Source organism: Macaca fascicularis, chromosome 10 (genome assembly GCF_037993035.2).
Source record: "Macaca fascicularis isolate 582-1 chromosome 10, T2T-MFA8v1.1".
NCBI lineage: Eukaryota > Metazoa > Chordata > Mammalia > Primates > Cercopithecidae > Macaca > Macaca fascicularis.
The window spans coordinates 31,212,574-31,235,507 of record NC_088384.1 but is presented as its reverse complement, the minus strand read 5'-3'; the positions used below and the strand labels follow the sequence as shown (position 1 = coordinate 31,235,507).

The window sequence follows — 22,934 nt, the reverse complement described above, 5'->3', positions numbered from 1 at the left end:
GCTTGCAGAGAGTTTTTCTCATGAATGGATGTTGAATTTTGTCAAATTTTTTTCTGTATCAATGGATATGATCATGTGTATTTTTTTCTTTAGGATTTTAATATGGTAAATTACATTAATTTTTGAATAACAAATAAACCTTGCATTGCTAGGACAAACTCCACTTAGTAGTAGTATATTATTTTTTTTATATATTGCTGGATTTGATTTTCTAATATTTTGCTGGGGGGTTTTGTATCTATCTTCATGAGGGATATAGGTTTGTGGTTTTCTTGTACTGTTTTTGACTGGATTTGGCATTAGAGTAATACTGGTCTCATTAAATGAGTTGAGGAGTGTTCTTGCCTATTTGTTTTCTGAAAGTGATTGTGTAGAATTGGCGCTATTTTTTCCTTGGTTTTTTGTTTGTTTGTTTGATTTGCTTTTTTTTTTTTTTTTTTTTGAGACTGAGTCTCACTCTGTCACCCAGGCTGGAGGGCAGTGGCGCAATCTTGGCTCATTGCAACCTCCATCTCCTGTATTCAAGCGATTCTCCTGCCTCAGCCTCTTGAGTAGCTGGGATCACAGGCATGCGCCACCACGCCCGGCTAATTTTTGTATTTTAGTAGAGATGGGGTTTCACCATATTGGCCAGGCTGGTCTTGAACTCCTGACCTCAGGTGATCCGCCCACCTTGGCCTCCCAAAGTGCTAGGATTACAGACGTGAGCCAGCGCACCTGGCCTCTATCAAACATTTAAAGAAAAAATAGTTCCTAGTTTGATAGAATTCTCCAGTGAAACCATTGGGGCCTGGAGATTTCTTTTTCAGGAAGGTTTAAACTATTAATTTAATTTCTTTAATAGCTCTAGAACTACTCAGCTTATCTGTTTCATCTTGGGTGACTTTGGTACTTTGTGGGCCTTGGGGAATCGAACCATTTGATTTAATTTGTTGAATTATTTGTGTGTGTAGAGTTGTTTGTGGTATTCCCTTATTATCCTTTTAATATCTTTAAGGTTTGTGATGATATCTTCTCTTTCATTCCTCATATTGGAAATTGGTAATTTTGTGTCTTCTCTCTCTCTCTTTTTTTTTTTTGGTTCATCTCACTAGAGGTACCATTCATTGATTTCCTCAAAGAACCAGTTTCTGGTTTCACTGATTTTTCTCTGTTGTTTTTCTGTTTTCAGTTTCATTGACTTTTGGATTTATTTTTATTTCATACATCCTGCTTGCTTTGGGCTTATTTTGCTCTTCTTTTGTCATTTCTTGAAGTAGGAACTTAGATTATTGATTTGAGACTTTTCTTTTTTTCTAATGTAAGATTTAGTGCTATAATTTTTTAAGCACTCTTTAGCTCCCATACATTTTGATATGCTGTACTTTTTTATTCAGTTTGATATTTCATTTGAGACTCCCTCTTTGACTACTCTTGGATTACTCGGGAGGCTAAGGCAGGAGAATGGCGTAAAAACCCGGGAGGCAGAGCTTGCAGTGAGCTGAGATCCGGCCACTGCACTCTAGCCTGGGCGACACAGCGAGACTCCGTCTCAAAAAAAAAAAAAAAAAAAAGTATAAGCGGCCGGGCGCGGTGGCTCAAGCCTGTAATCCCAGCACTTTGGGAGGCCGAGACGGGCGGATCACGAGGTCAGGAGATCGAGACCATCCTGGCTAATATGGTGAAACCCCGTCTCTACTAAAAATACAAAAAACTAGCCGGGCGAGGTGGTGGGCGCCTGTAGTCCCAGCTACTCGGGAGGCTGAGGCAGGAGAATGGCGTAAACCCGGGAGGCGGAGCTTGCAGTGAGCTGAGATCCGGCCACTGCACTCCAGCCTGGGCGACAAAGCGAGACTCCGTCTCAAAAAAAAAAAAAAAAGTATAAGCTAGGCATGGTGGTGCACACCTGTAGTACCAGCTACTTGGGAGGCTGAAGTGAGAGGATCACTTGAGCCTGGGAAGTTGAGGCTGCAGTAAGCCAGGATCACATCACTGCACTCCAGTCTAGGCAATATATTGTTTAATTTCTAATAGCTTGGAAGGTTTTTTGTTCTATTTCTCTTACTGATATCAAGACTAATCAGGAAACATACTTTGTATAATTTCCATTCATATTTGTTAAGGCTTTTTTTTTTTTTTTTTTTTTTTTTGACGAAGTCTCACTCTGTTGCCCAGGCTGGAGTGGAGTGGTGCGGTCTTGACTCACTGCAACCTCTGCCTCCCAGGTTTTAAGCGAGTCTCCTGCCTCAGCCTCCCGAGTAGCTAGGATTATAGGCACTTGCCACCACGCCTGGCTAATATTTGTATTTTTAGTAGAGACAGGGTTTTACCATGTTGGCCAAGCTGGTCTTGAACTCCTGTCCTCAGGTGGTCCACCTGTCTCGGCCTCCCAAAGTGCTGGGATTACAGGTGTGATCCACCACGCTCAGCTGCAAACATTCCTGTTTTTTCTTTTTTTGACATGAAGTTTCACTCTTCTTGTCCAGGCTGGAGTGCAATGGCGTGATCTCGGCTCACTGCAACCTCCGCCTCCAGGATTCAAGTGATTCTTCTGCCTCAGGTTCCTGAGTAGCTGGGATTACAGGCATGTGCCACCATGCCCGGCTAATTTTGTATTTTTAGTAGAGACGGGGTTTCTCTATGTTGGTCAGACTGGTCTTGAACTCCCAACCTCAGGCGATCCGTCCCCCTTGGCCTCCCAAAGTGCTGGGATTACAGGCGTGAGCCACCGTGCCCAACCGCAAAAATTCTTAATTTCACTTTCATTCCTTAAGGGTATTTTCACTGCATACAGAATTCTGGGTTAATAATTTTTTCTTTCTTTCGGCATTTAGTAACTATTGTTGCACTTCTGATAAGAAATCTGCTGTCACTTGAATTGTTCTCATCTAAGTAATTCATTTTTTTTAACTGCTGTTTTCAAGATTTTTTTGTCTTTAGTTTTCAAGTTTGATTATTATGTGTCTGTCTGGTCATAAGTTTATTTGAAATTATTCTATTTTTGGTTCACTGAGCTTTTTAAATTTCTGGGCTTATATCTTTTACCAAATTCAGGAAGGTTTTTTTTTTTTTTTTTTTGGTTTGTTTGTTTTTTGAGATGGAGTCTCGCTCTGTCACCCAGGCTGGAGTGCAGTGGTGCAGCCTCGGCTCACTGCAACCTCTGCCTCCCGGATTCAAGTGATAAGTGATTCTCCTGCCTCAGCCTTCTGAGTAGTTGGGATTACAGGTGCGTGCCACCCTGCCTGGCTAATTTTTGTATTGTTAGTAGAGAGTGGGTTTCACTCTGTTGGCCAGGCTGGTCGCGAACTCCTGACCTCAGGTGATCCGTCGGCCTCGGCCTCCCAAAGTGCTGCAATTACAGGTGTGAGTCACTGTGGCTGGCAAAATTCAGGAAGTTTTCAACCAGTATTTTTTAAATTCTTTTTTCTGCACTGCATGCTTTCTCTTCTCCTTCTGTAATTTAAATAACACAAATACTAGACTTTTCAGCTTTGAACATGTCCCTGACACTGTGTTTTTTTTTTTTTTCAGTTCATTTTTCTCTCGTTGTTCTGATTGCATAATTTCTTTTTGTCTATCCTGAAGTTCACTGGCTCTTTCCCTGTCATCTCCATTCTATTACTGAGATCATTCAGTGAGGTTCTTTTTTTCAGTTATTGTATTTTTCAGTTCTAGTTTTCACTTGGTTCTTCATTATATCTTCTATTTCTTTGCTGAAACATCTTTCCAATTGTTTCAGTAATGTTTGCCCTTATTTATTGGAGCATTTTAAAAAATAGTAGCCGCTTTAAAGCCTTTGTCAGATAATTCTATTGTCTGTGTCATGTCAGCACTGACGTCTGTTGATTTTCTTTTCCCAGACAAGTTGAGACTTTCCTGGCCTTTTGTAAACTAAAGATTATGTTCTTGGCTGGGCATGGTGGCTCACGCCTGTAATCCCAGCACTTTGGGAGGCTGAGGCAGGTGGATCACCTGAGGTCAGGAGTTTGAGACCAGCCTGGACAACATGGTGAAACCCTGTCTCTACTAAAAAATACAAAATTAGCTGGGCGTGGTGGCGCATGCCTATAATCTCAGCTACTCAGGAGACTGAGGCAGGAGAATCACTTGAACCCGGGAGGCGGAAGTTGCAGTGAGCCGAGATTGCACCACTGCATTCCAGCCTGGGCAACAAGAGCGAAACTCCATCTCCCAAAAAAAAAAAAAAAAAAAAAAGAGAATATACTCTCATTGTTAGACATGTACTGGATTACGTCTTGTTCTGTTTGGGTTGCTATAACAAAAATATCATAGGCTGGGTGGCTTATAAACAACAGAAAGTTATTTCTCACAGTTTAGAGGTTGTAAGTCCAAGATCAAGGTGCTGGAAGCTTTAGTGTCTGACGCATGCCTGTTTCCTGGTTTGTAGATGGCCTTCTTGCTGTGTCCTCACATAACAGAAATTGTGAGGTAGCTCTCTCTGGGGTGTCTATTTATTTATTTTATTTAGACAGAGTCTTGCTCTGTCGCCCAGGCTGGAGCGCAGTGGTACAATCTTGGCTCACTGCAACCTCTGCCTCCCGGGTTCAAGCAATTTTCCTGCCTCAGCCTCCTGAGTAGCTGGGACTACAGGTGCACGCCACCATGCCGAGCTAAGGTTTTGTATTTTTAGTAGATTTGGGGTTACACTATGTTGGCTAGGCTGGTCTTGAACTCCTGACCTCAGGTGATCCACCCACCTCGGCCTCCCAAAGTGCAGGGATTACAGGCATGAACCACTGTGCCTGGCCAGGGTGTCTTTTATAAAGGCACTAATCCCATTCATGAGGGATCCATCTTCATGATCTAATCACTTCCCAAAGTCTCCACCTCCAGATACCCTCACGTTGTAGATTAGGTTTCAACATATGAATTTTGAGGAGACACAAACAGTCTATAGCAGATTTTATCCCGGACACTTAAAATATTATATCATGGGATTCTGGGTTCTGTTTAAATCCTATAAGAATGTGGAAATTTTTGTTTAAGCAGGCAATTGACTGGGTTGGTTTCACGCTGCAAGATTTGACCACTCCTCTGTGGGTTATGGTTTCAATGTCAGCTGTGTTTTCAAAGCCTTTGTAGAGCTATTCAGCTCTATCCCCTAGGTGCACCACCCAGCGGCCAGTATGGCACTTAGGCATGGTCAGTCCCTTAATTCAGTTCTCAAAGCCTATGGTATGCTGTTTATTTTATTTGCAACAGGGTCTCACTCTGTCGCCCAGGCTGGAGGGCAGTGGTGCAATCTCAGATCACTGCAACCTCTGCCTCCTGGGCTCAAGCGATCCTCCCATCTTCGCCTCCCAAGTAGCTGGAACTACAGGCACGTGCACCATGCTCAGCTAAGTTTTTTATTTTTTGTAGAGACGAGGTTTCACCACGTTGCCCAGGCTGGTCTCGAACTCCTGAGCTCGAGCAATCTGCTTATCTCAGCCTCCCAAAGTGCTGGGATTACAGGTGTGAGCCACCGTGCCCGGCCTGGTTTAGAGTCAGGTCCATACATACACATCTTTGGGGTGAGTCTAGGAGTTCATAAACAACTTTTAATCCTCCTGGTCCTTTCCAGTTTGTTGGGGTTCCCTTTTCCAGTCTTCTGTCCAGAAAGGTATGGCTTTATTTCCTCAATTTTGCCACATACTCCCCATGACTAGATCCATACTGGGAGCCAAGCAGTGGAGGACAGAGAAAAAAAGCCCCATCATCTTGGAAATAATCTCTTCTGATCAAAGATGAGGTTTCCTTCTTTCAGAAGTTTAGGCTCCCAAACTCCCCCAATGCCACTGCTATCGCTGTGGCTGCCACCAACACAAAGTTGCCTACAAGATGGTACAAGAAATACTGCGGAAAAAAAAGGAAAAAAGACTAATGGGATATTTCCCTATTAGCTCTGCATGTTAGGAGGCTCCTTCCTCATCCCTCTAGCCAGAGCTAGTGGGCTTCTCTTGAAGCTCTCTCGGTCCACAACGATACATACTTCGGGTTTCAGGCTGCATTAAGTCTGGACTGAAGGAAAAAAAGTGGGAGGGAACTCACTATCAGGTCAGTAACGCTTAGAATTCAGTATTCTTCCTCACTGTGCCCATATCATTTGCCATTTCAAGTTCTTAGGAGGATGCCCTTGCAGCTGTCCAGGTTTTCTGGTTGCATTCGATGGGAGAGACACAGGGAAGTGTGCTGACTCCATCTTCCCTGGCATATTTTATTCTGCAGGATGTCCCCAACCCAGGGATGCATGATGCCTCTAGGCTCTATGCATTTTTGCACTTTTCCGTCCCTTCTTACACACACACACACACACACATGAAAAAAAGAAACAATTTCAATACATTTCATATTGCATTGGTATGAAGATAAATACAATCAAGATTGGATTCATTATTGTTATGCTTTTTTTTTTCTGATTTCAAAATAAATTAAAACCAAAGCAGCCCGGCACGGTGGCTTACACCAGCACTTTGGGAGGCCGAGGTGGGCGGATCACTTGAGGTCAGGAGTTTGAAACCAGCCTGGCCAATATGGTGAAACCCCATCTCTACTAAAAATACAAAAATTAGCCAGGTATGGTGGCGGGCGCCTGTAATCCCAGCTACTCGGGAGGCTGAAGTATAAGAATCACTTGAACCCCGGAGGTGGAGATTGCAGTGAGCTGAGATCGCGCCACTGCACTCCAGCCTGGGTGACAGAGCGAGACTCCATCTCAAAAAAAAAAAAAAAAAAAAAAAAAATCCAAAACCAAAACCAACTAAAGCATTTTTTGTGTGCCTCTGAAAGTCTCCAGGATGAGTCGGCCCTGTCTCAGTCTGGGTCTGTTCGGTGTATCCTCGTGACTCATCCCGGCCCTGCATTGCTGGTTATAATCCTACAGAAACAATGCCACATTTCCCCAGTGATTTGTGTCAGGAGGCACACGATAATGACTTGGGCATCATGGTGACCCTGGTTACACGGCGAAGTCGGCGTTCACCAGGTCTCTCCACCATGCAGCTCTCCTTGTCTCCTCTGCATTGGATAAGTATTTTGTGGAGAGATATTGGAGACTATACCAATACTCCAGTTGCCTATTTTTGCCTAATTAACTACTCCCAAATTTAGCAACATTACCAAAACCATTTTTTTTTTTTTTTTGAGACGGAGTCTTGCTCTGTCACCCAGGCTGGAGTGCAGTGGCCGGATCTCAGCTCACTGCAAGCTCCGCCTCCCGGGTTCACGCCATTCTCCTGCCTCAGCCTCCCGAGTAGCTGGGACTACAGGCGCCCGCCACCACGCCCGGCTAGTTTTTTTGGTTTTTTTTTTTGTTTGTTTGTTTGTTTGTTTTGAGACGGAGTCTCGCTCTGTCGCCCAGGCTGGAGTGCAGTGGCCGGATCTCGGCTCACTGCAAGCTCCGCCTCCCGGGTTCACGCCATTCTCCTGCCTCAGCCTCCGGAGTAGCTGGGACTACAGGCGCCCGCCACCACGCCCGGCTAGTTTTTTGTATCTTTTAGTAGAGACGGGGTTTCATCGTGTTAGCCAGGATGGTCTCGATCTCCTGACCTCGTGATCCGCCCGTCTCGGCCTCCCAAAGTGCTGGGATTACAGGCTTGAGCCACCGCCCTCGGCCCCAAAACCATTTTATTGTGCCTGTGAGCTCTGTGGGCTAGGACTTCAGGCAAGACACAGCAGGTCCAGCTTCTCTCTGCTCCATGATGCCTGGCCCTCCACTGAAGTGACTTCAACTGCCAGAAGTGGCTCCCATGGCTGGTGGATGGGGCGTCCATTTCCCTGATGGCTCCTGGGTTGGGTGGCGGAAGGAAAGGTTCAGCAGGGATTATTTGCTGGACCCACCATCATGTGGCCTCTCCTTGTGACTTGGGATATGCGCAGCATGGTGGCACAGCTCTGAGAGGGAACCTGTCAAGAGAGAAGAGCTCCAAGAGACAAAGGCCAAAGCTGCAAAGTCTTCTGACCTGACCTTGGAAGTCACACAGTATCATTTTCGCCATGTTGTATTGGTTATGGCCAAGTCCCTGCCGTCTGCTCAGATTCAAGGAGGGAAACCAGACTCCTCCTGATGGGAGCTTGGCAGGAGACCTGTGTGTGGGAGGAGATTTTTTTTTTTTTTTTTTTAGATGGAGTCTCGCTCTGTTGCCAGGCTGGAATGCAGTGGCGCGATCTCAGCTCACCACAACCTCCGACTCCCTGGTTCAAGCAATTCTCCTGCCTCAGCCTCCCAAGTAGCTGGGATTACAGGCAGGCGCCACTACGACCAGCTGATTTTTGTATTTTTAGTAGAGATGGGGTTTCACCATGTTGGCCAGGATGGTCTCGATCTCCTGACCTTGTGATCAACCTACCTCGGCCTCCCAAAGTGCTGGGATTACAGGCGTGAGCCACTGTGTGTGGCCAGGAGATTTTTTTTCCTTTTTTTTTTTTTTTTTTGGAGACAGAGTCTCGCGCTTGTCACCCAGGCTGGAATGCAGTGGCTCGATCTTGGCGCACTGCAACCTCTGCCTCCTGGGTTCAAGTGATTCTCCTGCCTCAGCCTCCCAAGTAGCTGAGATTATAGGCGCCCACCACCACACCCAGCTAATTTTTGTGTTTTTAATAGAGACGGGATTTTACCATGTTGGCCAGGCTGGTCTTGAACTTCTAACCCCAAGTGATTCGCCCACCTTGGCCTCCCAAAGTGCTGAGATTATAGGCGTGAGCCACTGCGCCCAGCCGTATTTTGCAATATTCTGTACCTCATCCACTCTGTACCCACCAGCCTGAGCCTCCCTAGGTCTGTAATCCTCCTGCTTGAATCAGCCTATCAGAATGATACTTACCAAGTGGTGGTTTATCTATTTACATCACCCCTCTCCATTCATGGATTGGCACTGTCCTGTAAGGAAAAGCCTTCCCTTAGCTTCAATCAGCACCGACTCATGGACGCCTATATTATGCAGTAGTTTGTAGTCTCTCTCTCTCTCTCTCTTTTGTGTTTTGAGACAGAGTCTTGCTCTACTGCAACCTCTATCTCCTAGGCTCAGGTGATTTTCGTGCCTCAGTCTCCTGAGTAACTGGGACTACAAGCACATGCCACCACACCTAATTAAAAAATATATATATTTCTTGTAGAGACAGGATCTCCCTATGTTACCTAGGCTGGTCTTGAACTCCTGGCCCAAACGATCCTCCTGTCTTGGCCTCCCAGAGTCCTGGGAGCACAGGTGTGAGCCACTGCACCTGGCCATCTGGTCATTTTTATTTGGATGCTCCAATTGTCCTAGACTTGGCCAATGAGAGCCCCTTCAGGCTGGCTCCCATATCTTTATATACTCATGTGTGAAGAGTCCACACTGACATCTCCAATGCCTCAGGGCTCTTTTCAGCCTTCCCTCTTTCCATATTAGTAATTCTCATCTCCAGCAGTGAGAAACCTGGCTCCCATTATCCTCAATATATTTGCTTGATTTTTTATCCACACCAGCTGCCTCCTCGGCTTCCAGCCACGTTGCCATCTCCAAGGAAAGGGATGGGGGAGGAAGAGAGGAGACAAATGTGGAGGAAGAGGGTTTTTTTTTTGTTTTTTTTTTTTGAGACAGTGTCTCCCTCTCTCACCCAGCCTAAAGTGCAGTGGCGTGATCTCGGCTCACTGCAACCTCCACCTCCTGGGTTCAAGCAATCTCCCTGCCTCAGCCTCCCTAGTAGCTGGGACTACAGGTGGCCACCACCATGCTGGGCTAATTTTTGCATTTTTTAGTAGAGACAGGGTTTTGCCATGTTGGCCAGGCTGGTCTTCAGCTCCTGACCTTAGGTGATCCGCCCTCCTCGGCCTTCCAAAGTGCTGGGATTACAGGTTTGAGGGACCACGCCAGGCGAGGAGTGTCTTAAATACTTAGCAACCCAGCCCTCCACTCTGTCCCCATCTATTCTGCCCTGCCTGCTGCTCACCTGGCCTGTCTGTGGCAAGTAGCCCTCAGCCTCTTCCTCAGCTCACTGTCTCCATCTGGTTTCCGAAAAGGTTTCTTTTCTTTCTACTTTACGATTTTTTTTAAGTACAAAAACATTTCATGCTCATTTTTACAAATTCAGTAATGCAAGGCACATAAAGCACAGCATGAACGTCCTCAGCCACCCTTTCCATGCCACCTCCAAGAGCCAGCCAGAGTTCTTCCCTGTGCGCCCAAGAATGCCCCCATTGCTTGTGCCTAGGATTTGGAGGCTGCACTGAGCTATGAGTGGGTCACTGCACTCAAGCCTGGGAAACAGAGAGAGATCCTGTCTTTAAAAAAAAAGCACAAATATCACTTTATTTATTTATTTATTTATTATTTATTTATTTATTTTGAGACAGGGCCTCGATCTGTCGCCTAGGCTGAAATGCAGTGGTACGATTTTGGCTCACTGCAACCTCCACCTCCCAAGTTCAAGTATTTCTCCCACCTCAGCCTCCCCAGCGGCTAAGACTGGGTAGCATACGCCACCACGCCCAGCTAATTTTTGTATTTTTTGGTAGAGACGAGGTTTCACCATGTTGGCCAGGCTGGTCTCAAACTCCTAACCTCAGGTGATCCACCTGCGATTACATAATCACCACCTGGGATTACATAATCACCACCTGGGATTATAGGCATGAGCCTCCGCAGCCGGCCCTCAAATACATGTTTTTTGTTTTGTTTTGAGTCACGGTCTCGTAATCACAGTCTACTGCAGCCTCAGCCTCCTCGGCTCAAGTGATCCTCCTGCCTTGGCCTCCCAAAGTGCTGAGATTATAGGCGATGAGCCACCACACCTGGCCTTATCCATGTGATTTTCAAGGGACATTGTCCAGGAGGCAGCTGGAGATGTGGTCCTCACCCACCAAAGGTCACTGGGGCTGGCAACCCCTGGCTCTTGCTTTACGAGGGTCACTCAGCAGCACAGTTGAAGTATGAAGTATCTCAGCAATGCCTATGTTAGGGCATTGGTGAGTTAGGGAGAAGGGGAAGGAACATGGCAATTTCTAATCATTTGTCATGTTCGTGTCCCTGAGCTTATCACACACAGGTCTCAGATGCTCAACCCTGAAATACAATGTCCTGTAAATTGTATCTTAGTTAAAAAAAAAAAAAAAAGAAAGAAAAGAAAAACAGTGGGGAAAAATATGTGGACCATCTCAGCCAGAGCTCTAGCTTGATGGGATTTACCTTTTCTTCCTGTGACCCTTCTACCTGGCAGCTCTGTGGCCCATTGGTAGGGAGTTGCTGGGGGTCACCCTGCCTTGTTGACAAAGAAAAGACCTGGGGCTCAGAGAGGTGTGACCCTCAAGGTTGGGCCTGTGCAATGCACCTGAGAACTTCAGAGGTTGAGTGTGAGGACTAAACTCTGATTTTTTTTATCTTGCCCAATCTCCTATCTAAGGGGTCTGGGGAGTCAAGCCCTACAAACCACAAATTCTCATCAGAGGGGTTTTATTTAACCCTGTGTATCATGACTTATTTCCAGCCTGACTCTGGCATAGGATTATGAGACAAGGAAGCAAATAAAAATATTTTACCCCAAAACATGTATCTTTGCCATATTTTGAAATGACCCTGCAAAGCTGTTCTTTGAGGTAGAAAATTTGCATCTGTAAAGAATCTTGGTCCGGCGTGGTGGCTTACACCTGTAATCCCAGCACTTTGCGAAGCCAAGGCAAGTGGATCACCTGAGGTCGGGAGTTCCAGACCTGCCTGACCAATGTGGTAAAACCCCATCTCTACTAAAAATACAAAAATTAGCCAGGCATCATGGCACATGCCTATAATCCCAGCTACTCAGGAGGCTGAGGCAGAAGAATCACTTGAACCCAGGAGGTGGAAGTTGCAGTGAGCTGAGATCACACCACTGCACTCCAGCCTAGGCAACAAGAGCAAAATTCCGTCTCCAAAAAAAAAAAGATCTCTATTAATATACCTAGATCTTTTTATTCCAGAACCTCCCAATCCTAAAGAGATTAACTAAGTAGGCCGGGCGCGGTGGCTCAAACCTGTAATCCCAGCACTTTGGGAGGCCGAGACGGGCGGATCACGAGGTCAGGAGATCGAGACCATCCTGGCTGACACGGTGAAACCCCGTCTCTACTAAAAAACACAAAAAACTAGCCGGGCGAGGTGGTGGGCGCCTGCAGTCCCAGCTACTCGGGAGGCTGAGGCAGGAGAATGGCGTGAACCCGGGAGGCAGAGCTTGCAGTGAGCTGAGATCCGGCCACTGCACTCCAGCCTGGGCGGCAGAGCGAGACTCCGTCTCAAAAAAAAAAAAAAAAAAAGAGATTAACTAAGAACTAAGATCTGAGGCCAGGCCTGGTGGCTCACACCTGTAATCCTAGCACTTTGGGAGGCTGAGGCACGCGGATCACCTGAGGTCAGGAGTTCGAGATCAGCCTGGCCAACATGGTGAAACCCCGTCTCTATTTAAAATACAAAAAAATTAGCCAGGCATGGTGGTACGCACCTGTAATCCCAGATACTCAGGAGGCTGAGGCAGGAGAATCGCTTGAACTGGAGAGGCAGAGGTTGCAGTGAGCTGAGATTGTGCCATTGCACTCCAGCCCGGGGGAAAAGAGCAAGACTTTGTCTCAAAAAAACAAAAAAAAAAAAAAAGAGAGAGAGAGATTAAGATCTGAATAGGAAACATTTGTCATCTATTGTCTCTAAGGGCAGCCACTATAAGACTTCAAAAGAACTTTGGTCTCCACAATCTTTATCTTAACCCGAACATTCCCTTTTTTTTTTTTTCTTTTGAGACGGAGTCTCGCTCTGTCACCCAGGCTGGAGTGCAGTGGCCGGATCTCAGCTCACTGCAAGCTCCACCTCCCAGGTTCACACCATTCTCCTGCCTCAGCCTCCTGAGTAGCTGGGACTACAGGTGCCCGCCACCACGCCTGGCTAATTTTTTTATTTTTAGTAGAGACAGGGTTTCACCGTGTTAGCCAGGATGGTCTCGATCTCCTGACTTCGTGATCTGTCCGCCTTGGCCTGCCAAAGTGCTGGGATTTCAGGCGTGAACCACCACGCTCGGCCTCAACATTCCCTTTCTATGAATCCCAGGTTTTTAGACAAACTCAACCAATTATCAATCAGAAATTTTTTTAATTCACCTATTGCTCGGAAGAGCCCCCCCCCCCCGCATCTTTGAGTTGTCCCACCTTTCTGGACCAAACCAATGTATTTCTTAAATGTATTTGATTGATGCCTCATGCCTCTCTAAAATGTATAAAACCAAGCTGCGCTCCAACCACCTTGGGCACATGTTCTCAAAACCTCCTGAGGGCTGTGTCGTGGGCCAAGGTCACTCATATTTGGCTCAGAATAAATCTTTTCAAATATTTTGCAGAGTTCAACTCTTTTCATTGACAAGTGGAAAGAGCAGCCACCATGTCTGCATCTATTCGATGTCAGCATCCCCACCTGCAGATGAGGGGAAGGTCCCTTGCCCAAGGTTGCCGAAGTTGGCAGAGCCGAGCCTTGAGCCAGGTTTTTCCCTTCTGCCCCTCTGCCTGCCCTGCCTTGCACATGGGAGATTCCTCCCCATCCTGCTTTTGTTGATGCTGACAGATCAACTTAGTGAATTACATCCTTCATTCAATAGACACAACAGAGTCATGTGGACATCTACTCTGGGACCCGGCCCTGTGCTAAGGATACCGAAGATGATGAGAACATGGGCCCTGACCTGAAGGGATTATAATCCAATGGTAGACAGGTACATAAAGAAATAAAAAAACAAGGCCAAGGCAGGAGGATTGCCTTGGGTTACCGTCCAAGGGGTTAACCTTGCCCACTGCCTAGACAGAGCCGACTCATCAAGACAGGGGAATTGCAATAGAGAAAGGGTAATTCATGTAGGGCTGGCTGTGCGGGAGACCAGAGTTTTATTATAACTCAAATCAGTCTCCCTAAGCATTCCGGGAGCGGAGTTTTTAAGGATAACTTGGTGGGTGGGGGGAAGCCAGTGAGCCCGGACTGCTGACTGGTCAGAGATGAAATCATAGGGAGCTAAAGCTGTCTTCTTGTGCTGAGTCAGTTCCTGGGTAGGGGCCACAAGATCAGATGAGCCAGTTTATTGATCTGGGTGGTACTAGCTGATTCATCAAGTACACGGTCTGCAAAATATCTCAAGCACTGATTTTAGGAGCAGTTTAGGGTGGGGTTAGAATCTTGTAACCTCCAGCTGCATGACTCCTAAACCATAATTTCTAATCTGTGGCGAATGTGAGTCCTACAAAGGTAATCTAGTCACCAGGCAAGAAGGAGGTCTGCTTTGGGAAAGGGCTGTTACTGCCTTTACCATCTTTGTTTAAATTATAAACTATAAACTAAGTTTCTCCCAAAGTTAGTTCAGCCGGAATGATCAAGGACAGCTTGGAGGTTAGAAGCAAGATGGAGTCGGTTAAGTTAGATCTGTCTCACTATCTCAGTCATAAATTTGTAAAGCGATTTCACCAGGAATTCGAGACCAGCCTGGGCAACATGGCAAAACCCCGTCTCAATAAAAAAAAAAAAAAAAAAATTAGCTGGGTGTGATGGTGTGTGCCTGTAGTCTCACCTACCTGGGAGGTTGAGGTGGGAGGATCACCTAAGCCCAGGTTCACGAGGCCACAGTAAACCATGGTCGAGCCACCGCACTCCAGCCTGGGTGACAGACAAATTTAAGATTAAGTTTGAGACTCTCTCAAAAAAAGATGAAGAAAGAGAGAAAATGAGAGAGAGAGAGAGACAGAGAGAAAGAAAGAAAACGGCGTATCTCTATTGTTCAGATGAGAAAAATGAGGCCCCAGGAGGAGGGTGACCCACCCATACCCACGTGGTTTTTTAGGGGCAGGAACAGACCTAGAGACAACTCCGTCCTCTGATCTTAAAAAAAAAAAAGTCGGCCGGGCGCAGTGGCTCACGCCTGTAATCCCAGCACTTTGGGAGGCCAAGACAGGAAGGTCACTTGAGATCAGGAGTTCAAGACCAGCCTACATGGTGAAAACCCATCTCTATTAAAAATACAAAAACTAGCCAGGCGAGGTGGTGGGCACCTATAGTCCCAGCTACTTGGGAGGCCAAGGCAGGAGAATCACTTGAACTCAGGGGGCGGAGGTTGCAGTGAGCCAAGATCTCGCCACTGCACTCCAGCCCGGGCGACAGAGCAAGACTCTGTCTCAAGAAAAAAAAAAAAAAAGGTCAGCTGGGTATGGTGGCTCACGCCTGTAATTCCAGCACTTTGGAGTCCAAGGTGAGAGGACTGCTTGAGCTCAGGAGTTTGAGGCCAGCCTGAGTAACAAATAAGAACTCATCATTACTTAAAAAGAAAAAGAAGCCACCCACAGCCAACACACTCACCAACTGCTCACCCTCTTGGGTAACCAAGGAAGTACCTATTGAAACCACAACACGATGCTATTTTACATTCATTACATTGACAAAAATTTAAAAGTTGGATGGTCCCAAGTGGTGGTGAGGATGAAAAACAACAGAAATGCTGTGAGCACTGACATTGGGTACAAGCCGACGCACAACCTAGACAAGTGGGAAAGAAGACTCAGGACTCAGTGCAGACTGGCCTTGTGGCTACACACCTGTGTGGTCCTATGGGGCCTGCACCTGGTTTAATGCAATGCTGCTGTTGCTGTCCAGAAATCCCTGATATTTTATCAGGGAGTTTTTTGTTTTTGTTTTTTTTTTTTTTTGGAGACAGACTTGCTCTGTCGCCCAGGCTGGAGTGCAGTGGTGCCATCTCAGCTCACTGCAACCTCTGCCTCCTGGGTTCAAGCAACTCTCCTGCCTCAGCCTCCTGTGTAGCTGGGACTACAGGTGCACATCACCACACCTGGCTAATTTTTTGTATTTTAGTAGAGATGGGGTTTCACCGTGTTGCCCAGGCTGGTTTCGAACTCCTGAGCTCAGGCAATCTGCCTTCCTTGGCCTCCCAAAGTGCTAGGATTACAGATGTGAGCCACCGCACCCAGTGAGCTTAAATATATATATAAGCCACCACGCCCAGACCTAAACATTTAAATTTAAAATTGTTAAAATTGGCCCGGTGGCCAGTCGTGGTGGCTCATGCCTGTAATCCCAGCACTCTGGGAGGCCAAGGCGGGCAAATCACGAGGTCAGGAGTTCAAGACCAGCCTGACCAACATAGTGAAACCCTGTCTCTACTAAAAATACAAAAAATTACTGGGGCGTGGTGGCGGGCGCCTTGTCATCCCAGCTACTCAGGAGGCTGAGGCAGGAGAATTGCTTGAACCTGGGAGGTGGAGGTTGCAGTGAGCTGAGATCGTGCCACTGCACTCCAGCCTAGGTGACAGAATAAGACTTTGTCTCAAAAAAAATAAACAAATTAAACAAAAATGTTTAGGCCAGGTGCAGTGGTTCTCATGCCTGTAATCCTAACACTTTGGGAGGCTGAGGCAGGTGGATCACTTGAGGCCAGGAGTTCAAGACTAGCCTGGGCAACACAGTGAAACCTCATCTCGACAAAAAAGTAAAAAAAATTAGCTATGCATAGCGGTATGCACCTGTAGTCCCAGTTACTTGGGCAGCCTAGGTGGGAGGATAGATTGAACCTAGGAGGTCGAGGCTCCAGTGAGCCAACTGGACTCCAACCTGGGCAAGAGAGTGAGATCCCGCTTGTAAAACAAACAAACAAAGAAACAAACAAACAAAAGACCAGGTGCAGTGGCTCATGCCTATAATCCCAGCACTTTGGGAGGCTGAGGAAGATGGATCAGTTGAGGTCAGGAGTTTGAGACCAGTCTGGGCCGGGCGCGGTGGCTCAAGCCTGTAATCCCAGCACTTTGGGAGGCCGAGGTGGGCGGATCACGAGGTCAGGAGATCGAGACCATCCTGGCTAACACGGTGAAACCCTGTCTCTACTAAAAAAAAATACAAAAAACTAGCCAGGCGAGGTGGCAGGCGCCTGTAGTCCCAGCTACTCGGGGGACTGAGGCAGGAGAATGGCGTAAACCTGGGAGGCGGAGCTTGCAGTGAGCTGAGATCTGGCCACTGCGCTCCAGCCTGGGCGATAGAGTGAGACTCCATCTCAAAAAAAAAAAAAAAAAAAAAAAAAAAGAGACCAGTCTGGCCAACATGGTAAAATGCCATCTCTACTAAAAACACAAAAATTAGTGGGGCATGGTGGCAGGCTCCTGTAATCCCAGCTACTTGGGAGGCTGAGGCAAGAGAGTCTCTTGAATCCAGGAGGCAGAGGTTTCAGTGAACTGAGAACATGCCATTGCACTTCAGCCTGGGAGACAGAGTGAGACTCCATCTTGAAAAAACAAACAAACAAACAAACAACAAAAAAAGGAAAAATTAGAATAAAAATGTAAAATTTAATTAATTTAATTTTAATGCGATTAATTTAATTTTAATTTATAAATCGTATAGCCTACTTTGCCTAGCATTTTCACTTTTTGGTGTATAGCCTAGAGAAACTCCTGTGCATGGAAACCAGGAGACCTGACAAGAATGTTTATGGCAGCTCTGTTTCTGCAAAGAGCCAGAAACCCACACAGCATGGATGAATTCAAGAAACATATGCTAAGTGACACAAACATGAAGTATAAGAAAGCAGATAGTAAAATGTCGTTTTCAGAAAGTTAAAAGACAAGCAAAACTACAGAGCAGTGTGTAGGGGTATACACACAGTGGTAAATCTATGAGGATGATTCTAACAGTTAGGATACTGGTTAGACAGCGAGTGGTGGGGGCAGCCGAGGGCGAAGTCTAAAAGGATCTTATTATGGTCAAAGTTGTATTCATGTCGGCTGGAGGGTCTGTTTCACTGTTAGGCTTTGGAGCTGATCTGTAACATCAGTTCTCAAGGTGTTGATGTCAAAGCTTCGTGTTTTAAAAATGGAAGAAAGCCAGGCGTGGTGGCTCACGCCTGTAATCCCAGCACTTTGGGAGGCCACGGTGGGCAGATTGCCTGAGCTCAGGAGTTTGAGACCAGCTTAAGCAACATGGTGAAAACCCATCTCTACTAAAGTACAAAATATTAGCCAGGCATGGTGGTCCACACCTTTAGTCCCAGCTACTCCGGAGGCTGAGGCGAGAGAATCGCTTGAACCTGGGAGGCAATGAGCTGAGACCGCACCACTGCATTCCAGCCTGGGTGATAGAGCGAGACTCTGTCTCAATTAAAAAAAAAAAAAAAAAAAAAAAAGGAAGAAGATTTTTGTCTTTCGTTTACTGAAATAAAACAGCACCTGATGAACTGTTCATACAGGATTGTCAGGGCTGGATATCTGTGTCCTTATAGTCACATATGGTATAAGAAACTTTCATTATTTTCTTCTAAATGTCTGCCTACAAACTTTCTTTAGTGTGAAAATCTTTCACTTACTGAAAGAAAACAGACCATGACAAGCTGTTTGGAAAAGTCTGCTGCATTGTCGGGATCAGGCATTGAGATAGCAGGTGAGGGCTCCGCGGCCTGCCTGTGTCACCGCTGGTCAGCCCGAAGCCCTGTGGAGCAGGGCAATGTTTCCTGGTGGGGGCCAAACCCTCCTGGACATGATGTCAACAGAGAATTATTGTCCAGGGAGGATGCTAAATGCACCAAATTCTAGCCTGTTTTTGTCAATAAAATATGTACATGTGGCTGGGCGCAGTGGCTGATGCCTGTAATCTCAGCACTTTGGGAGGCAGAGGCAGGTGGCTCACAAGGTCAGGAGCTCAAGACCAGCCTGGCCAACATGATGAAACTCCGTCTCTGCTAAAAATACAAAAATTAGCTGGGTGTGGTGGGCGCCTGTAATCCCAGCTACTCGGGAGGCTGAGGCAGGAGAACTGCTTGAACCCAGGAGGCAGATGTTTCAGTGAGCCAAGATCGTGCCACTGCACTTCAGCCTAGGTGACAGAGCAAGACTCAGTCTCAAAAAACAAAACAACAACAACAAAAAAGTACATGTAGTTCTGACTCCAAAATTTATAGCTCTTACACTTAGTGCTTTTTCATCTTCAGTAACTAGTAACTTCTCTGTGTTATTCCTGGACAAAAAAGGGTGCCTTTTATTGCAAGAGGTTTTATTTTTTAACTGCATTTTTTTTTTCTTTTGAGACGGAGTCTTGCTTTGTCCCCCAGGCTGGAGTGCAGTGGCCGGATCTCAGCTCACTGAGATCTCAGCCTCCTCCTCCTGGGTTCAAGCTATTCTCCTGCCTCAGCCTCCTGAGTAGCTGGGACTACAGGCACCCACCACCATGCCTGGTTAATTTTTGTATTTTTAGTAGAGACAGGTTTCAGCATGTTGGCCAGGCTGGTCTTGAACTCCTGACCTCAAATGATCTGCCTACCTCAGCCTTCCAAAGTGCTGGGATTACAGGTGTAAGTCATCGTGCCTGGCCTTAAACTGCATTTTAAAACATCTCGGCCGGGCGCGGTGGCTCAAGCCTGTAATCCCAGCACTTTGGGAGGCCGAGACGGGCGGATCACAAGGTCAGGAGATCGAGACCATCCTGGCTAACACGGCGAAACCCCGTCTCTACTAAAAACACAAAAAATTAGCCGGGCGAGGTGGCGGCGCCTGTGGTCCCAGCTACTCGGGAGGCTGAGGCAGGAGAATGGCGTGAACCCGGGAGGCGGAGCTTGCAGTGAGCTGAGATCTGGCCACTGCACTCCAGCCTGGGCGACAGAGCGAGACTCCGTCTCAAAAAAAAAAAAAAAATAAAAATAAAAAATAATATAAAATAAAACAAAACATCTCAATTATTCTGTTCCATGCTTGAAACTAAATCTTGTTTTTCTTTTTCTGTTTTCCAAGTTTTGTCATGTTGTTACTTTTATAATTTAAGAAATACAGAATACATTTTAATCACTCTTTATATCCTTTAAAGTTTCTATATCCATTTAACATTTTACCTGGAAATACGCATGTAATGGTAATTGTTTAGATAATAGTTTGAAGGAATGCCACATTGTGCTGGAGTGCATGTGGCTTTCATAAAAGTGAGTGTGGACAGAGGCCATCCAAAAGCTGACAATGGATGGGTACAGTGGCTCACGCCCATAATTCCAGCACTGTGGGATGCTGAGGTGGGAGGATCACTTGAGGTCAGGAATTCGAGACCAGTCTGGCCAACATGGTGAAACCCCATCTCTACTAAAAATACAAAAATTAGCTGGGCATGGTGGCATGTGCCTATAATCCCAGCTACTCTGGTGGCTGAGGCAGAAGAATCGCTTGAACCCGGGAGGCAGAGGTTGCAGTGAACCGAGATGGCACTACTGCACTCCAGCCTGGGCTACAGAGTGAGACTCTGTTTCAAATCATCATCATAATAAAAAATAACCTGACTAGGCCAGTCTGGGCAACATAGCAAGACCTCATCTCTGAAGAAAAAAGAGAAGGAAAAACTTAGCTGGGCGTGGTGGTGCACACCTATTGTCCCAGCTGTTTGGGAGGCTGAGGTGGGAGGATCACCTGAGCCCAGGACGTTGAAGGTACAGGGAGCCGTGTTCACACCGCTTGCATTCCAGCCTGGTGACAGAGACCCTATCTCTTAAAAAAAAATAAAAAAATCTGAGTAGAAGTGAGCTGGCATTCCTTTTGTAGATAAGGTCTGGGAAGAGGGAGGAAGTGGATCCCAGAGGCGGGCCTTTTGAGCCTCCTGGGGCTGGGCAGTGTCTGAGGAAGAGGTCCCCTGACTATGGCCAGAGTGACTGCCTAGGACAGTGGTCCAAGGAGAGGCCTACCTGTGATGGGGCTCTGGTGCCACCATGGCCCCCTGCGCTGCTCCTGGAGCGAACACACCTGGCCAGGACCCTCTATGGGGGTAGGACAAATCCTCAGGACTGGCTCTTAAGGGCTTGTGCCCACTGCTTGGCTGTGGGAGGTCCAGATGTCCAGAACGCCGAAGTCCAAGTCCCAGGAAGCAGATTCAAGACAGTTTTGCGTATGGAGCACACCAGCTGAGGTCCTGTCCTCAACTGGTTCAGAGCCTGGCTCCACCCAAGACCAGCCAGGTGAGAACAGGAAGGATCTGCAGGACCAGAAGGCAGCTGGGATCCTGGGACCTTCTGAGGGAACTCTGGGGCAGGCCGGGCATCAGCCCTCCCAGCCAGGATTCTTGCCTGTTTCCCCGGCTCAGCCTCACATCACCTCTTGCCCGGGAGACCTTGGTTTTGGGCTCCCTTCCACCAGCTGAAGCCCCCACTTGGTGGGTTTGAGGCCCAGTCCCAACGTCCCGGCTCCCCACCCCTTCCCCCAGGCAGACTCCATGGCCTTAGCTATCTGTGCTGGACTTAGCTCCAGGTTTTTCCCCCTCCTGACTGAGGGGCTGGCTCACACCCCTTTCACCTCCAGCCCCACCCCCACCTGCCACACTGTGGCCTGCTCCCATGGGTGAAGGGTGAACCCCCTGTAGGTGCCAGGCAGCTCCAGCCCCTCTGCCTGCCTGTGCACCCTCCGTCCCTTGGGCCTCCCTCACCTCCACCCAGCGGTCCTGAGAGAGGGTGCTCTCCGGGATCCAAGCTCTGTGAAAGTGAGGGGCAGAGGGAGAGCACCCAGCCACCATCTGGCTGTGAAGACGAGTTTCAGACACATAAGCCGGTTCACTAGGGAACAGTCAAGACAGAAGGTATTTAGGAAGGAGATCCTGCTGGGAGTTTCAGAGGAACAGGGGTGGGGAGAGGAGGACATGGATGATTGAATAGGTGCGGTGGGGGGCCCAGGGCCTGGTCCCAGCTCTTGCATCTGGGGCTAGTTCCCCTGCTTCCCGAAGGATGCCCTCTCTGTGACACAATGGACACATAAAGCTTTCTTTTGGCCGGGCGTGGTGGCTCACGCCTATAATCCCAGCACTTTGGGAGGCTGAGGCAGGTGGATCACAAGGTCAAGAAATCAAGACCATCCTGGCCAACATGGTGAGACCCCATCTCTACACAAAAATTAGCTGGGCGTGGTGGTACAAACCCGTAGTCCCAGCTACTTGGGAGGCTGAAGCAGGGAAATTGCTTGAACCTGGGAGGCGGAGGTTGTAGTGAGCCAAGATCGCGCCACTGCACTCCAGGCTGGCAACAGAGCGAGACTCCTCAAAAAAAAAAAAAAAAAAGCTGCCTTTCTGGCGCTGGTCCTGGAGAGTTGGAGGCTGCAGCCCTGGACAGCAGGCACTGCGGGGTGCAGGGGGAGGGGACTGAGAGCTCTCCCAGGTGGCTTGGGAAGGACTAGGAGAAAATGCACAGACAAGGCTACAGACAGGAGAGAGGAGGCCTGCAGGCAAAGCAGGAGTGGGGAAGGCACTGGGTTCAGACAGCTCTGGGCCAGCTGCTCCCACGCGCCCACAAGCACGAGGGCCTCCCTCCACATTTTAGGGAGAAGTTCAGGGCAGCACTTTGGGCTGTGGCTGGGCAGTGTCTGTGGGGAGGCATTTTTGATGTTTTCTGTGTGCCCTTGAAGCCTGAGCTCAGCCAGGAGCACAAGGGCGAGTCTCCCGGCCCCTGCTGCCTTGCTTTCTCTTGATTGAGAAAGGAACCAAAGATCAAAAGGCAGTGAAGAACTGGGGACTCTGAGAAGGGTGACTTTCCAAACCTTGGACCCCTTAGCAGCTTCGCGGCCTGGGGCACTTGACCCCTGTGTGATAAGCCGAATCCTCTGTCTTAGGTAGTGACATGGTGGCTGGCTCGTGGGCTGCTTCGTCATCCCTTGTCCCAGCACCTGCAGCAGCGTGGCAAACACTTGGCCAACAAGCGCTGAAGGACTGGACGATGGAGTCCCACGACTGGCTGTTTCAATACTGACCCCCTGAGGGCACTGAGAAGGCTCTGAAGTTGTCTCCAAGAGCAGTTTCATGTGTGCTAGGAGCTGCAGCCACATGGGACTGGGCCCGGGCGTGCCATCCTGTGGGTTCAGGGGGAACCAGTGCTGCAGTCTGCTAAGCGACCAGCAGCAATGCTCGGGCCAAGGCCCTGCACTCTGCTGCCGGCCGCCCTTGGGTGGGTGAGGCTACAGAGGTCTGGACTGGAGGTTG

The 22,934-nt window shown here is 47.7% G+C and overlaps 1 long non-coding RNA gene across 4 annotated transcripts; it reads right to left on the bottom strand.

Moving 5' to 3' along the window:
• Positions 1–7,745: 7,745 nt before the first annotated feature.
• On the bottom strand, positions 7,746–21,754 carry LOC102144744 (uncharacterized). 4 transcript variants are annotated; one of them, XR_012418966.1, is made up of 5 exons: positions 21,396–21,754; positions 20,662–20,948; positions 14,528–14,609; positions 8,802–8,857; positions 7,746–7,884 (listed from the first exon to the last, which is right to left on the bottom strand). It is a non-coding gene; the product is annotated as an uncharacterized lncRNA (long non-coding RNA). The 4 variants fall into 4 exon arrangements; XR_012418967.1 differs by lacking the exon at positions 8,802–8,857 and having other exon boundaries at positions 7,760–7,884; XR_012418965.1 differs by lacking the exon at positions 7,746–7,884 and having other exon boundaries at positions 8,384–8,857.
• Between the last annotated feature and the right edge of the window lie 1,180 nt (positions 21,755–22,934).